This window comes from Aotus nancymaae, unplaced genomic scaffold (genome assembly GCF_030222135.1).
Source record: "Aotus nancymaae isolate 86718 unplaced genomic scaffold, 86718_ANA_hifiasm-v0.15.2.pri h1tg000038l, whole genome shotgun sequence".
Classification (NCBI taxonomy): domain Eukaryota; kingdom Metazoa; phylum Chordata; class Mammalia; order Primates; family Aotidae; genus Aotus; species Aotus nancymaae.
The window spans coordinates 4,774,138-4,789,915 of NW_026988452.1; the positions used below are offsets into that span (position 1 = coordinate 4,774,138).

Here is a 15,778-nt window from a genome sequence, read left to right on the forward strand (position 1 = left end):
GGGTGTCTGCTGTAGCCTTCCCAAGTCAGCAGGTCGTGTGTGTGTGTGTGTGTGCGCGCGCGCGCGCCAGTGTTTGTCAGTGTGTGCCTGTCCGCCTGTGCGTGGGTGGGCATCTGTGGCGAAGCGTCCCCGGGTCGGCGTGTGTGCCCCCCGCGTGTCTCTCTGTCCGCCTCTGCGTGGGTGGCTATCTGTGGCGCTGCGCCCCCGGGTCAGTGTGGGCGTGTGCGCCCCGGCGGGCTGGGCGGGCGCGGGAGTGTCCCCCTCCGAGCGGGCGGAGCGCCACGTGCGGAGCCCCGGGCGCGTCGCTCTGGGGCGGAGCCAGCCCGGGGCCCCGAGCCCCAGGCCCAGCCCAGGCGGGCCCCGCCCCCGACCCCGCCCCCAGCACAAGCCCGCGCCGCTCGCCCAGCCCGGGAGCCCGGACCGAGCAGCGCAGCCGAGACGGCGGCTGCGCCCGTAGGATGCGGGGATCGCTCGCCCGGGGCCGCTGAACCCGCGCCCAGTGCCCCGAGCCCCGCGCCGAGCCGAGTCCGCGCCGAGCCGCAGCCGCCCACCCCAGGTCCGGACCGGGGGACCAGCAGGTGAGCGAGCGCCCCCGCGCCCGGCAGCCCCGGCCCGGCCGGAGCCCCCTCCGCCTGCCGCCGCCCAACTTTCCTCCCCGAGAGCCGAAGCCTCCAGCCGCTGCGTGCTCCTCCCCTGCCCCGGGTCCTCCCGGCAGCTCCCTCCGCGACCAGTGCCCCAGAGGGCCGGAGGGGGCGAAGGGGCGCAGATCCGCCCGGCTGGAGGGGATCCCCGGGGGAGGCGTCCCTGATCACCGCGCGCCCCCCTTCCCTTCCCTTTCCTTCCGGGTTTCCCGTTGCGCTGTCGAGGGCCGGGGGAGGGGGAGCTGCGGCCCCCGCTTCCCGGCCATCCCTGGCGCAGACTCGGGGAGGGTCTGGGATTGGGACCCGGATTCCGGAGGCCGGAGACCCCAAGGTCAGAGCGGCGACTGGGCGCGCAGTGAACGTGGTTCCAGAGAGCGGGGGTTGCGGGGGCTGACTGAGCGGGGCTGGATACGAGGGAGGAAGCCAAGCACCCCCTTTCTCTGGGCACAGGGGGAACCGTCTGCTCGGGCTATCCTCTGTGTGGGACGAGATATCTGCGCGTTTACACCATGGAGAGATCTCGGTGCCCTTTGACGCCCTAAAGGGGCCGCATCTCCTCTGTCTGATCTCTGTGCTTCTTGAAGGGGGAGAGATCTCTCTGCCTTCCTCTCTCTGTGAGCCGGACAGATCCACGCACCCTGATGGGAGGTGTCTCTCGAACTCTGTGTTATTTGATCGTCTTTGGTGGCGCCCTGGTAGAAAGTGGAGGTGCCAAGCCTTGTCTGAGAGGCCAAGGGCTGGTCAGGGGCAGAGGTGTGGGGACTGTTAGTGGTAGTGATGAGGGTGGGGGGAAACGATGTTGGGGACAGTAGGCCTGCCTTGCAAACAACTCAGGACTCCATGGCTGAGATAGTGCAGGACTCACGCTTGTGCTCCCTAGTGCCTTCAGCCCAGCCCCAGGCCATGGGATCCATCTCCTTTTAATATCCTGGGCCTACGTTCCATTCCCAGGTGTCTGTTCACCTCCTGCTGAGACCCCTGGTGTGTTTCCCGGTGAGCCTAGGCGGTATCATCCAGACAGGCACACCACATGACCCACACCATGCCATGGCATCCCAAGCCCGCTCCCAGGTTCCCACCATCCTTCAGGATCTAGTGGACCCTGAGCAAAAGAGGTGCCAGCTACTGGAGGCCCAGGCCCTCACTGCTGCCCTCAACTCCATCTCTTTGACTTCATCTCCACTCAGTTAGAATTGGGCAGGTGTACCTGAGTCGGTGATAATGAGTGGGAGGGGGAATGAGGGCGGTCAGGCTGCTGTTGCAGGGGCATGGGGAGGGTCAGGTCAGTCCACAGTCAGGGTGTGGAACGCAGATTCTGTTTCAGTGTCCAGCCCTGTGCTGAAAAGAGCCTCATTAAACTTTTGATCCTGTCACCACCATATTGTGCAAGTGGGGAAACTGAGGCCCAGAGGGGCTCAAGGAATTATTCAATGTCATCTAGAGAGTCAGTGGATTGGGAGCACCACTCAGGGTGAAGATACCTTGAGATCTGCTTTCTCTGTGGCAAATAAGCCTAGAATTGACCCAAGAGGATCTGAGCAGAAGAGGAACTGGCCCTGGGGTGCCAAGAGCCAGCATTCAGCCCAGTGTGGCATGGGCAGCTGCTGTGCTCCAAGGTGCTCGGCCCCCTCTCTGTGGTGATCAAAGCTCCTCTGGAAAAATTCTAGGATTGACTCACTCAGCATGAAGACTGGGCTTGGAGGACTGGTGGGAAGCACCAGAGACAGCTGGGGCCAGGGGAACAGCGGAGGCTGGTGCCCAGGCAATCCAAGGAGAAGGGAGTCCTGAGGGCAGCCAGGGACAGTGGCAAATTGCAGTCTGTGTCCTGTTCAGAGGAGGCTGGCTTCTGCTCACTCTTGGGAAGGTTATTGGAAGGGTGTGCAGTGATAGAAGTGTGTCCCCAGAGCCCACTCACAGGAGAGGTGGTTACCTTTGGCTGGGATAGTCAAGAGTCTTATTCTAACAAAAATAACCTTCCACTGGGTTTTGAAGGGTGAATAGGAGTTTTCCAGGCAAGGACAGTGCAGTCTAGCTGTCAGGACCAGTATGTACGAAAGCACAGAAATGTGAAACAGCACAATTATTAGTTGAGTGATTCCTTGGGCACCATGGTGTGAGGAAGAGAAGAACGGAGTTCAAGCCAAGGTCACAGTCACGGGGGCCCTTGTGAGCTCTGCTCAGGAATTGGGAATTTATCCTCAGTAATGTTACTAAAAATAGCTAACATTCACTGAGTGCTTTCTGCAGGCCAGGCATGGCACTAAGCGCTTTATAAGGTTAATCTCACTGAATCCTTGCATCAACCCTAGAGGTAGGGACCATCATAATGGCCATTTTGCAGATGGTGAAACTGGGGGTCCAGAAAGGTTCAATAGTTGCACGCCGTCACACGTTTTCTAAGTAGCAGAACTTGGGTTTGAGCCCAAGGGTCAATATCTGCTGTGCATGATACCATCTCCCCGGCTCAGACCACGGGTGCCACCCAAAGTCTTTCCATGGAAGGAGAGGTGACCGGCAGGTTACACAGGATACAGAATTTATGGTATTCCATCTTCCTTCTAAGTGACGTGCTGCCCTCCCATTCCCCACCTCAACGTCTCACTAAGCGAGGTGTGCTGCCCTCTGTCGCGTCATGAGAAGAGGAATGGGCAAGTGAAATTTGGGTTGGCAAGCTTGATGAAGAGCAAAGGAGAAGGGACAGATGTTTCATGGGTCTGATTTGAAACTGTTATATTTCTGGACACAGATGCTGACATCCAGAAGGTAGTTGGAGGGAAGGGCCCAGGAAGGAAGTATGTTCAGGATGGAGATCTGGGCTGGAAATGGAAACGTGGAGTCTTCAGCAGAGCTTGGTCATTGGAGGCATGACACTGAATTAGATTGCCCAGCGAGAATGCAGACCTGGGGTTCTCAATCCGGGTGACGTCAGCATCACTTGGAAAGCTTTAAATAAAAATACCTCTGCTCAGGCTCCACCCCTAGACATGCTCGTTCATTTGGCCCTGGGATGGGGCCTGGGCGTCAGGAGTTTTGAAAGCACCCAGGTGATTGTAACGTGGTGTAGAGGGTGAGAAGGAAGGAGGTTGAGTCGGGAGCCCAGAAGTGTTCCAACAATCAAGGCAGGAGACGTCTGCAGAGAAGGCTGAGAAGGAGCAGCCAGAGAGGCAGGAGGAAAGCCGGGAGTAGGAGGTGCTGCGGAAGGCAGGGAGAGTGCCCTGTTCCCTTCTGCGGAGAGACTTAAGGTGCATTCTCAGAAGTTCATGGATAGATAGAAAAAGAATGAATAATTTAAAAAGAAGTGTCCATTAGATCGAGCCACGGTGAGGGTGCTGGTGACCTTGGCAGGAGAAACTCCACTCAGTGCCCGCAGAATGTAGTGCCCGGCACAGACAGGTTCTTGTTGAATGAATGAATGGGTGACTTGGTGGGAATGGAAGCCAGTTTGGAGTGGGTTGAGAAGTGAGCTGGAGGTGAGGACGTGGAGACAGCATGTGTAGACAGCTCTTTCAAAAAGTTTGATGGTTGAAGAGGGAGGAGAGAGATAGAAGGGAGCTGGTGAGGGGTGGGGTCGGGGAGGGCTGTCGGGAGAGCCTGGAGTGGACGCTGTAGGCGTGCGTGCCTGGGCAGCACATTGCCTGCAGGAGCTTGGGGATGGCCTTTCCCTCAGTGAGGGCTGCAGGTTATGCGTCAAGACAGTGACCATGCAGTGTGTAGTGGTTACGATTTGTTCAGGGGGCAGTTAGGGAGGCTGGGTGGGAGGAATAACTCTTTCTGTGAATTTCCGAGACAGAGATTTTGATGGCAGGAACTGTGATTCCTGCTGGGGATGTGGGCAGGAAGGGGAGGGAGCCCTTGCTCTACAGAGAGAAGGGTGTTCCGGAAAGCCACATCTGGAGACAAGATGAGGTTGTCTAGGGCAGGTGTCCAGGGTGATAGGATTGGGAGAAGGAAGCTGGAGTGAAAGTCCTGTGGCTGCTAAATACATGAAGAAGGCAGAGACAGAGGCAAAAACAGGGCCAATGGGTAGCCTGTTGACAGAGGCTGGGCCCCATGGGAAGCAGACCCACTACAGGGCTGGCCAGGGCTGCAGGGGGAGCCTGGGATGGGAGGGCCCCACTGCCTGCTGCCAGCCCAGGCTGCCCTGATGCAGAGGTCTGAGACAGAGTTCATGCCTTTGGGCCATGGAAGGTTCTAGAAGGTGTACAAGCTATAAAAATTGCTCTCATGAAATTTATGTACAAGTAGGGAAAAAAGACAGACTGGATACCATTAAAGCAATCCATACAGAAGATCATTTGAGATAGGGGCTGGTGCTGTGAAGGAAATACAACAGGGCAGTGTGATGGAGAGACACGGGTGGCTCTAGACTGGCTGGGCAGGGAAAGCCCCTTGAAGGAGGAGACTGACCTGAGACCTGAATAACATGAAAGAACCAAACCTGAGGAGATCTAGGGAAAGAATGTGACAGAAGGAAGAGCAGGTGCAAAGGCCCTGAGGCAGGGGCGAGCTCCGTGGGTTAGAGCAGAGGGAACAGGGTGAGGAGGGAGAGGTTCTGTGCCTCCATTTCGGACCCGCCCCTTTAGACTGCACAGCTTACACCACTCGCCCCGGGCTGGCAGCGGTTCCTGAGGATGAGACTATTTTTAGACATAACTCTCCTCTCTGTGGGCCTAGAACATACCGTGTCTTTTTAAGATGATCAATATGGAATGACGCTATTTATAGAGACCCCACGTCAATTCCCAGAGCCTGGGACCCCCAGTGGGGGGCAAGTCCAGGACCAGGCTTTGCGGAGGTAGGCACCACCCCTGGCACAACACGGGCCATCTGACATCAGTTCTCTAATGCTCATCTTACCTCCTCTACCCTGCCTGCTGTCGCCTGTCTTCCCTGAAGAGCCACAGCCAGGGGCTGGGGAGCTCAGTACCCACAGCTCCCCCAGCAACTGCCTTTCCCCAATGGGTACCTGGTGTGCCGCAAGCCCAGCAGAAAATTTAGTTGTGATTTTTGAAGCCAGAGTCTGATAGAACAGTTTCTCAACTTCTCTTGTCCCTTCCTCACTCTGTTTACTATTCTGGAGGGACAGAAAAGGACGGTGGAAATCCTTAGGACCTCCCAGGTTTGCCTCAGAGGGCCAGGGAGAGATCTGCCCAGCACAGGAAGAATGAAAGGTTGAAGTTAGGGGCTGAGATTCCCTGGCGGGAGGTCAGTGTGGTCCAGAGCAGCCAGGGGAGACTGCCTGGAAGAGGTGGGACTGGAACCCCACCACAGAGGATGCATAGAATTCAGAGAGGTGAGTGCTTTGATCGTGTGGCTGGGCCTGTTGTCAGGACAGAATGTTTATGCTCTGAGCTTTCAGTTCTTTCTCTCCTCTTCAGTTTGTTCTCCTGATTAAATCTCCTAGGAAGGCAGCGGAAAGTCATGTCCCCACAGGGGTATTAGCAGAGTGGAGGGATGGAGCTGCTCTCCCAGCATCCGTGTGGGCCCAGGAGGGTCCCTCGCCCACTCAGAACCCTGTCATCACCAAGGGCGTTCCCTGCCCTCCTAACAGCCCTGGGTGGCTGAGGCTGGTGCTGGCTGCCCTATAGGCTCAAGGTCACATGGGGATGTGGACAGAGCTCGGACAGGACCTCATCCTTGCCCTTGCCCAGGGAGCCCCCATGCTTTCTGGGAAAGGATTGTGAATAGGAGAGAGGCTTCTCCTGGCACCAGGAAAGTGGTAAATGCTGTTCTGGTGGGTATTGATTCCTCGAAGGCTTGTGCAAGGCAGGAGGCCTGGCTCAAGAGGCCGCTTTCAAAGAGATGGCAGAACAGAGAGAGGTAACCTGGCACCAAATCAGTTCTCAGGGTACTCAAGCTACATTAGCCATCCCCCTACACTCAGGCCAGGCTGGGTGGTACCCCAGATGATCTAAGGTGGGGGAAAAAATCAGACCACACGCAGGACCAGCCCAGCCCAGTCGGTGCACCCGGCCCGGCCATCAAAGCCCCAGCCTCATCAACCTGGGCCAAGCACGGAAAGTGGCCCAGACTAGCCCCTCAGAGCCAAGGTGCCCACCCTCGCCTGCCCAGCTCTGCTGCCTCTGGACATGCTCCTGGGAAGAACCCAGTCCCATGTCCATTCTCTACTGAGCCCAGGGCTCCAACCAAGGGACACCAGCTGGTGTGGGGTACAAGGAGGCTGAAGGCCAGAGGCCACCCACCATAGTCCCCGTTCCTCATGTGCTGCTCGCAGACATAATCAGAAGACACGGGAGCTCGGCTGGCCCTTTGCAGCAGCAGCCCCGCCACTGTGCTGGGTCAGATGCAGCACGGACTGCCAGTTAAATAAAGCGACAGCCTACTGCCAACAAAACTGGAAACCCAAGGAAAGCCCCCACTCACTTGCTGAGCCTGGGCGCCTATTAGATGTCTAATTGCTGAGCTTCTGTTTCAGGAAATGTCTGAGGGAAAGAGAGATAAAGCTCCCTAGGAGCCCCTTGGGGCCTACAGTCCCTAAAGTTAGCTGGACTTCAGTTCCCTTCCAGTCCTCACCTTTTATGATCAAATTAAGGACGTGTCTCCAGGTGGGTGACCTGTGTTCACAAGTGCATTACACAGGGAGCTTAGATCACACTCACCAACAAATAAAAAGTAAAAATCTCAAACATTATGTTGAGCAAAAACAGCCTGGCACAAAAGAGCCCATATGGTAGGATTCCATATGCACGAAGTTCTAGAACAGGCAAAACGAGTCCAGGTGATAGAAATCAGAGCAGGTGACTGGAAGGATTAGCGGGGAACTTTCCAGGGCGAGGGCATGTTTACTATCTTATTGGAGTGGCACTTACTCAGGTGTCATTTGTCAAAACTCATCCAACCATACACCTAAAGCGTGTTCTTGTGCTTAAAGCATATCTCCGTATAAAAGAATATTAAGGAAAAAGGGTTGCACGTTTCATTAAACTTCATCATGGACATTTTGTGGCATAAATGTAGTGTATTGGTGGATTGGCTTATTTCTCTCTGGACACTAAGGGAGCCTAGAGGTAGGCCTCCCAGGTTTCTGTCTCCCTTAGTGCACACAGTAGGCGCCCTATAAATACCTTGGTTGCCATGCCATCAGTGCACAGTTCCTCTGTGAAGCTTTTTTTCAGCTCAAGTATTGAGAAAAATGAGTTGGAAGAAATGGAGCTAGGAAGAGTCTTAGAACTCTGATTGCGGTCACGGGCACCTGTGTGCCATGAGGGTGTTTCCTGGGCCACAGATGGGCACCTTTCTGGCCTGATTATGTGTGCCATGTGGGTGTACACAGAGATGATCTGGGGTCTGGGGTGGAATGCCCCTGGGTGACTGAGCTGGCTCTCCAACTCTGGGTCTCTGTGGTTTCGGGGTATTAGACCGTCCAGATCCCCACCCTGGAGACCCAGGGCCAGAGGCAGTGCTGCTTTGGCTGACAGCGCTGTGCCCCTCAGCATATTCTAGATCCCCTGTACATGGACCTGGGCATGTGTAAAGGGGCTGACAAGGAAGACTTGGGCCCGGGGGAGGGGGTACCTGAACGACCTGGGCTATTTGCAGTTCCCCTGGCCTGGCCAGACACTGATGAACAGTTGATGGGCTGAATGAGCTGCTCCCAAGCCCCTGACCCCATCCTTGCTGTGGGGAAGGGCCATGAAGATAAAAACAGGGCCCCCCCGTCTTTCAGAGTAAACAGTGGCTACCCCCAAGCCAGTTTGTCCTTGGGAGGTGGGCTAAGTTCAGTGAAAATCGACAGTAAGTTTCAGATCATCCCTCCCGCCCAGGCAATTACCTTCACAGTCTCGGCTCTCCCGCGGTAGGCCAAAGGGCCCACTCTCCCTCAGCTCCCACCTCTGCAGGGGGACCTGGTCTCAGGGACTCCCATTTCATTTCATCCTTGCCTGGGGAATCACTTCAGCAGAGCCGCAGAGCTAAAGCGGGTGGGGTTTTCCAGTCAGCTGAATTAGCCTCGGCTTCAGCCTAAGTGTTGGAATAAATGAGATGCAAATGTATGTAAATGAGGGCATCCCCGGCTTCAGGGTGGGTGTGTTCGCCTCCACCTCTGGGAGGGACGGGGATGATTCTGCAGGACTTACCAAGGTCGTTGGAGGTGGAGATTAAGAGTAGAGGAGGACAGGCTCCTCAGACTCTCCCACCTCCCCCAGAACTGGGCTCCGGACTGGACAGGGTTAATCCCTGTGCAGCCTCCAAGGAGCGAGCCAGTGGGGAGCTGGTTAGCGGAGGCCTCGTGCAAGGACAGACCAATGTGCCTTTGATCTGGGAGCTGGGACCTGAAAGCACAGGCCACCAGCACCAGCTGGCACCCCCACTGAGCCTTTGTCCAAGCGGTTAGCCCGGGAGAGCCGAGACTATGCAGATAATTGCCTGGGCGGGAGGGACAGTCTGAAACTTACTGTCGAGCCCTCCGACTTCCATCCCTCACCATCCCAACCTGTGGCTTGAGCCTCCACAACCACCCACAGCCGCTGCCGGCAACCAGGGTGGCCACTTTCTGGTCTGTGGAGGGCAACAATTCACTCCTTCCCTGCAGCCCTCCCCCCCACCGCCGCAGCCCTACCCCACCCACCACCTATCTCCCCTAGAGACTTGCCTGACGTTCAGTCCCAAAGCAGGTAGAATTCCTTTTTTTTTTTTTTCTGTTTTTTGAGACAGAGGCTCACTCTGTTGCCCAGGCTGGAGTGCAGTGCAGCGGCACAATCTCAGCTCACTGCAACCTCTGCCTCCTGGGTTCAAGCGATTATTCTCAGTCTCCCGAGTAGCTGAGATTAGAGTCGCCCGTCACCACACCTGGCTAATATTTTGTATTTTTAGTACAAAACGGGTTTCACCATGTTGACTAGGCTGGTCTGGAACTCCTGACCTCAGGTGATCCACCTGCCCCAGCCTCCGAAAGTGCTGGGATTACAGGTGTGAGCCACTGCGCTTGGCCTCAGGTAGGATTCTTTAAAGGCTTAGGGCCTGGTAGCTGGAACTCCATGTCAGTGCCATCCAATAGAAATATAGTATGAGTCACCAATGCAAGCCACATATGTAATTTTAAATTTTCTAATAGCCATATTTTTTAAGCTAAAAAAAGTGAAATTAACTTGAACACATTTAATCCAGTATGATATTATCAACTTAAATACTATCTGTTCAGCTTGTAATCGATACTAAAAATCATTAATGAAATAGTAAACATTCCTCATTATACCAAGCCTGCACAAGGGATGTGACTTCACAGCCCCACAGCTCGGTCCGCAGTAGCCACATCCCAAGCACTTGGTCGCCACATGTGGTGAATGAGTGGCCGCGCTGCCTTGGACAGTACCTGAGCTGGAGAGAAAAGCTGCCGGGGAATCGGTTCTGTCAGGAAAACTGTGGACTCTGTGGGCATGGGCAGAAATCGGCTAGGTCTCCCTGGGAGCGTCTGGGCTGCATAAACAGAGAACCAGGCTCAGACGAGGCCGACAGGGCTGACTCTCAGCCTTGAAGTGGGGTCACAGACACGCTCAGCCCAGGCAGACGGGCCATAGGTAAGCCGTGAGCCTTTCCCCGACTCTCTGCACACAGAGGTAGGGGACAATGTAGTGCCGTGGACGGGCTCACAGGCCCGGCCTCAGACAGACTGAAGCTCCTTTCATCTCTCCTAGAGTTAGATTTCCCATCTGTACAATGAGGATAATAACCCCTGTCTTCCTAGGATTGCTGCAAGGATGAGGTAAGGTGATCCGTTAACAGCGCTAAGTGCAGTGCGGGGCACAGAATGAGCATGTGATGCTGCTGGGGCGGCCCTTAGGCCGGTGCCCGGGGCTGGAGAAACTGAGGTCTAGAAAGGGGACCAAGTCCCAGTGTGAGTGTGGGTCCAGGCAGTAGGAAGGTTAATCTCGCACTCACTCATTCTTTCATTCCTTCATTCACCAGTCCCTGCTTTGAGAGACCGGGACAAACACCCAGGGGGGACGCAGGCATGCAGGCAAACTGCTCCATCCTGTGCTGAGGTAGGGATGGGAATTCAAGTGTGCCAGGAATACAGAGAGGAGGGAAAGAGCCAGCCCAGGCAGGGAGGGCTGCTGAGGGCAGCACGGAGGCCTTCTCAGCTGGATCTCCCATAAGAACAGTAATAATAACAGCAATAACCAGAATAGCAACTGAATTCATTTGGCACTTTCTGTGCGCCAAGCATGTGCAAATACCAATACATTTATGCTTCACAGCAGCCCTGTGAAATAGATCTTATTATTAACCCCATTTTACAGATGGGAGAACTGAGGTAGAGAAACATCAATCAATTAATCTGCCCACAGACACAAGACAAATGCGTGGCCAGCGCCCAGATATACTCTGGTAGCTGGCTTCCCAGCACAGCCCTGTTTCCTTATCCCTAGGAACATGAAATCTTCAAGAGGGTGAGGTGGGAGGCCAGAGTGGGAGGCAGAGATGGGTACAAGGCCCGGTTCTCTGGCTCAGAGCATTTCCTCGTTGCCAGTGTCTGCGAGTCTGGGTGAATTTCCTTGCCAGCCACCATGGACTCTCTTTGCTGGTGACTCTTCCCCTTCCCCGCATTATCCCCTGTTGATTTGGGATCCATCGCTTTGGGAAGACAAGTATTCTGTGTAGTCATTGTCGGGACCATGTACACAATGGTTGCTGATTAAATGATCACTGGGTCATTCAGTTAATAAGACGGGTCCGTGAGGTGTTGGCGGGTGACATGTTCTCAAGGAAGGTCATGCAGTCGCCTTACAAGCAGGACTAGAAGTTCTGATGGGGGCTCCAGGCAAGGAAGCCCAGAGAGTGAGGTTCCTAGCTGTCATTTCCACATCTGGGGGCCTGTGGGGGCCTGTGGATGACTGGGGTGAAGTTACAGCCTGTCAAGCTGCCCCTACTCCCGTTCTCCTGTCCCTGGTCCTGCCAGTCTAGGAGCACCCACTCATCTTTGTAGGATGTCCTCTCAGGCAGGGTAGAGAGGAGGGGCCCATGCTCGTCTGTGGAGTGTGATCAGGGCGTGGGCAGGAAGTCCTGGCACCCTGACCTCCACCTTTAGGGAGTGAGCGCCTGCTTTGAGGACACCCACACCCTCTCCCTGAGCCTCTTCTTTAGCACTGAGGAGCAGGCAGAAGGGGAGTGCCCTGTGGCCGGGCAAAGCTGCACTGCGTTCTGGGGTTGGTGGGACTGCAAGCCCTGGGTGCTGCGTGCTGCAGCCCGAGGTCACCCCAACTGCAGGGCAGGAGAGAGGAGCTCAGAGCGGAGGAAGCCCACAGAGATTTTCTAGGAAGCCTGGGAACCACTTCCACACAATGCTTTGCATAAATTTACATGGCAAAGAATATTCTTTGCATGCTGTGTTCCAGAGGCTCCGATTCCAAGGCGACCAAAATGCCAGACATGACTCAGGAGGTTGAAGTGTGCCTGCCTTTGGGATCAGGGAGGGGAGTGAGTAGGGAGCGGCTGCAAGGAGAGGGGAGACTCCCCGGGGTGACCAGCCACCCTGATTTGTCCAGGACAGGGAGAAATTTTAGTGCCAAAATGAGGAAAGACCTGTGTAAACTGGGGCAGGTAGTTCACCCCACACCCACCTCCCACCTCCCACCTCCCACCTCCCACCTCCCACCTCCCACCTCCCACCTCCCACCTCCCACCTCCCACCTCAGACAGTGCCTGCAGCTGCACTCTACCTGCCTGGCTGTTGTGTCCGTGTCATAGCAGTGTAACCATTGCTGATTGAGTACCAGCTCTGTGCCTTTGCCTTCAGAAAACCCTCCTTCAAGAAAGCCAGTTGAGAAAACAGTGCAGGGGGGTCTAGTTTCTGGTGTGAACAGTGAATATTCTTCTCATGCGGCATCTCTGCCTTGATGTGAATACGCATGCTACAGGACCTGTCCGTAACCAGCAGAGGCCAGGAAGGGGCCAGAGCTGAGCAAGGGGGAAAGGAGGAAGGAGCCAGTGTGGGTGGGTGGGCAGTCAAGGGAGGTGCCCTGGAGGAGGTGGAGTGGAGAGGAGAGCAGGAGGTGAGTCTGGCATGGCTCAGGGCACACAGCGATGGCTCAGGGCACGCAGAGTGTTGGAGAATGTCTAAATATAGGAGCAGGGTCTGCATATGTGGGATAGAAGGAAAGAGGGAGGCACTGCCATGGTCCAAGCAGGGGCAAGGAGGCCTGTCCCAGGGCAGCGACTTTGGATGAGGATTGGGAACTTATGGCCAGTGCCAGAAGAAAGGGTGCCAGGAGGAGCCAGTCTGGAAAGGAGGATTCAGAGCCTGCTCCCATCATGAGCTCTCAGGAGCTTCCCGGATGCAGGGACGGATGCATCTACTTCCAGAGGCTGATGAAATGGGGCAGGATGGAGTTGGGGAGGGGGGCAGGCTCTAGAGTGAAGCCCAAAGGACAGGGAAACCTGGCCCAGGAAGCGTGGATGGCCGGAAGGAGCGGCCCCAGCCTGATGAGCTGCGGTAGGGCTGGGGCAGATGGCGAAGCTGATGCAGATGGAGCAGCTCTCCTGCGGGGGGAGAATCATGAGGTGCTGGCATCTAGGGGATCAGTGACTGTGGACTTACAGTCAAGCCAGGTCCAGCCTCCCCAAACACTGGGGCAATGTGAGACCGAGACCAGGGTCCCCTGCTCACCTATTTTCCCCTACAACCTTCCACAGCTGGGGGATGGGTTGGTTCCTCTGCAATCTGGAGGCCTGACATCCTAGACCTGAGGGCTGTGGCTGAACCTGTACCCAGAACATCCTCAGACCACCCCTGAGCCCTCCTCACCCTGGCAGCAGCGGAAACCCTGCAGCCGGGGCTCAGCCAGGCTTGGCCACAGCAGGGCGTGGGCTCTGAGCTGCTAAAGGAAGGGCAGGGCCAGAGCCAGGTGCAGGTGGCAGGAGAACAAGGGAGAAAGCGGATCCCGCCCGCCCACCAGGAGCCGCCTGTGGGGCCCAGAGACAAAAGGCACTGTTCACGGGTTTACTTTGGAACATGAGGCTTCCCGGGTGCTGCAGCAGAGAACTGCATCTAGAGTCTGGTTTCAGGAGCTCTCCTAGGCAGACTATCCCCTCCCAGGCCAGGGCCCTGAGGGAGCGGATGCTCTGTAGAGGCCAGCGGGGGTAGGCTCCTTCTTAGGACCTAGTGCCTCATCACCAGGTCTTGGATGGAGAAGACTGGGGAGGGTGTGGAAATGCTTGGACACAGGACATCGGCCCCCCTGGTCCTCGTCCATCCCACAGGGCCACTGCAGGACTCAGAGTGGAATTTCTCAAGTCCAAGGGCGAGGCAGACTGGGGTCCCAGTCCACACCCAGAAATGATACAAAGTCCAAGTAAGTCAGAACTGGAGGCCAGGGGAGCGGCTCCACTCACAGTAAGAGCATTATAGAATCCCAGAAAGGACTGGGAGGCGCGTCTCATCCTTCCTCACTTTACAGATGAGGAGCTGAGGTGCACAGGAGGGGACCCCAGGGTCAGCACCTGAGCACGGACCAAGCAGGGTCTTCTCTCCACCTGCGAGTGAAGCCCATCTCAGAAGCACATACTCTGAGACAAAATAAAACACATAGGATTAAAAAGGAAACCAACTGTATTGAAATGCAGCTATCGGAACACAAAAAACAACTTTTGCTAGTGTAATATATGTCTTTATTCATGTTTTAAATTTGAAGATCTAGCAGCAAAGCTAAGTGCTGTGATTTTGCAGTCGTGATGAGTATTAACGTGATTTGAGAGGCCAGCAGCAACTGTACCACGACAGGGAAACATCTGCAGCTTCTTTTGGTCAGAATTTCTGCTTTGTTGCCTACATTCATAATGGAAGGAAATGCTAAATTTGAATTAGAGGTTAATGAGGAGATGCGATTTCTTCCCTGAATTTTCCATCACCCCTTCACGGAGTCTGTTAAGAAGGGCCCCTGAACTATTAATACATAGACAGGCAAAACGAATCTATGCCATTAGCAGCGAGGAGAGTGGTTCCCTTGGCAAAGGAGGGTATTTAGCGACTGGAGGGCAGCCTAAGTCTAAGAGACTGGGAGCGTTTTATCTCTTTGTCTGGGTGCTGGTTACCAGGTGTATTCCGTTTGTGGAAATTCATCCAACTGTACATTTTTGTGTGCCTAACTGCATGAATCCTTTATTTCATACAAATTAAAAACACCTTTACTAGAACAGACATACGTGCAGGTGTAAGCTCGCACCCGCACACTCTCTCTCTCTCACACACACACACACACACACACCCTTGCCAGTTGTACCAGTGAGCCTCTGCAGATCCATGGGCGGGCTTGTGTCCCCACAACCCTTGCAGGCATATGGACACAGATGGATACAGTGAGACAGAGAACACTATTTTTAGGAAATAAGTCCAGGCAAAAGAGGTGGCTTCCCAATTTATGGAGCTGATTGCTCGCAGTGGAGAGGGTTGCCCTGTAAGAAGCTGCTGTCATCCAGACTGGTTTCTTTTTTAATTTTTAAAATAAAAAGACGAATAAGTTTATTGTTTCTGTAAAAATAATGCAAGCTCATTATAAAGAATTCAAGCAATGAAGACAAGTGTAAAGAAAATAGTTTAAAATTACCCAAATTTCCACGAGCTAGAAGAAAGACGTCTTCACTCACACGTGTTGATGAGGGTTGCAGATGCCTGTCTGTTCACTCAAAGATGGAAGGGAGACAGGGAAATGCTTTTATACAGTGGAAACCTACTCCCTCACCTGCTATTTTTAACAAAGATGTTCCTTTAACTTTACTTGAATGAAACAAGAAAAAGACACAGAGTGGCTCTTAACGTGCAGCTCCTGGGACTCTGTCCTGCCTCCCTCCACAGATTTCGTGCTGCACTTCCCCAGGGACCAGCGGCACCCTTTTGAGGCCTGAGTGTGTTGTGTTTGCTCACTATTTACCTGCCTCGTGGCCAGGTGCCTGCTTCACAGCAATCCAGTGCTCAGGGCTGTGACCCCCAGGTCCAGGCCCTTTGCTGCCCACGTGCAGGGGTTGGCACAGCAGCAGCTCGCTGGGGTCATCGGTGACATGTTTTGCAGGAGGAAGATCAAGGCAAAGCTGACCCTCGTGAGGGAAAAGGATTCTGTTCTGGCAGAGATGTCCAACAGGTGTCCACCGTGCCCTCTTGAATGGGTGCCCGCCGTTCCCGGGTT

At 54.9% G+C, this 15,778-nt stretch overlaps 1 protein-coding gene across 1 annotated transcript in view; it reads left to right on the top strand.

Annotated features, from left to right (window-relative positions):
- The first annotated feature begins 422 nt into the window (after positions 1–422).
- SCN5A (sodium voltage-gated channel alpha subunit 5) overlaps positions 423–15,778 on the top strand; it is a 100,760-nt gene continuing 85,404 nt past the window's right edge. The window contains 1 exon segment of the mRNA XM_064360128.1: positions 423–578. The gene's annotated coding sequence lies outside the window, so the exon portion shown is untranslated.